Here is a 1,218-nt window from a genome sequence, read left to right as displayed (position 1 = left end):
CATGTGTACATCTCTTTACTTAGGGATCCACTGTGACTGTCTGCCGACCTAGAAAAAGCATGCATTCCTTCAGCTACTTCCGTTGATAGCACGCCCCACTAAAGAAATTTTTCAAAAAAAAAAAAAAAGTAAAAAAGGAGCACTTTAGCCCCGGACCTCAAAGTCGCGGTTTAAGCCTCAATCAAAAGCAGTCAGGCGTAGCCCTCCTCCCCTACGAAAATCACTTTCACTTACCCATCTTGGGGTAAGAGCGCTTCCAGTCCTTGGCTTTTTCCTCAGCATCCTTCGGACAACCTCAGGCAGTCTTGTGTGGAGGAAAAAAACAGATAGAAATCGGAAGGGAGAAAACAGACTCAAAATGTAGCACACCACATATTCCCCGGAGCCACCTTGGCCTACATCCTCAGGACAAGGTCCGGGTGAACCGACTGCTACAGTGGGGTAAAGGTCGGTTTGGGGGCCGAAAACTAAGAGGTGAATTAACTTCTGGTGGTTGGGGGAGGGGAGGCTCTGGAGAGGGGGTAGTGAAGGGGTAATGATTGAGATGAGAAAAAGAAAGCCTTAAAAGAGGGGAGGAGCACGCAAAAGAAAATCGAGAACAAAGTACTGTGAAAGATAGCGCCTTTGAACTCTTACAGGTAGGTAGTTCTTAGAATGCAGACGCGTGTGTGCGCGCGAAAGGAGAATCTAGATGACCCCCATCCTTTCCATGTCTCCAGGATCTGGCTTCAAGTGGAAGGAAAAAAAAAAAAAAGACAGGAGAATTTTAATTCAAGTTTCACCTACCCCGTTTGTTGGAATGGCTGAGCAGATTTTCATGTTGGAGAGTTCCATCTGTCTGGCAGAAGCTGGAGTGGTGTTGGGGGCAGGTTATCTGGTGAAGTAGGAATGTACAGGAACCCCGCCCTCTAGGCACAGTTACACAACCCCAGCAACCCGTCTCAGCCAGCTCTAATGATCTTCACCTTCACCCTTTGTTAGCCTATTTCTCCAACTGGCATTTAGTCCTAAACACAACCAGCCACTTTAGCTATTCATAAAATTAATTTCCCCAAAGCAAAATTACTTCCATACATTCAAATTCCTCAATAATGCTGTAGAAAATACACTTTAAAAAATATATTTACAGTTCTAAATATATTTGATTTATCCACCTACTTGGGTGAAATATCCACCAACTTAAATATATTATTAATCAATATACTACAAGACTCATTG

General features: G+C 43.9%; 1 long non-coding RNA gene across 1 annotated transcript in view; it reads right to left on the bottom strand.

Annotated features, from left to right (window-relative positions):
• The window catches only part of LOC107195313, a 17,788-nt gene extending 16,899 nt beyond the window's left edge, over positions 1-889 (bottom strand). The window contains exons 1-2 of the long non-coding RNA XR_001516424.2: positions 787-889; positions 235-304 (exon numbers count right to left, since the gene is read on the bottom strand). This is a non-coding gene — a long non-coding RNA (uncharacterized LOC107195313). The remainder of the gene's footprint in view (positions 1-234; positions 305-786) is intronic.
• Positions 890-1,218: the final 329 nt, after the last annotated feature.

Source organism: Pteropus alecto, unplaced genomic scaffold (assembly GCF_000325575.1).
Source record: "Pteropus alecto unplaced genomic scaffold, ASM32557v1 scaffold171, whole genome shotgun sequence".
In the NCBI taxonomy this organism is placed as follows: domain Eukaryota; kingdom Metazoa; phylum Chordata; class Mammalia; order Chiroptera; family Pteropodidae; genus Pteropus; species Pteropus alecto.
The sequence above is the reverse complement of the archived record's forward strand: the minus strand, read 5'-3'. Positions and strand labels throughout refer to the sequence as shown.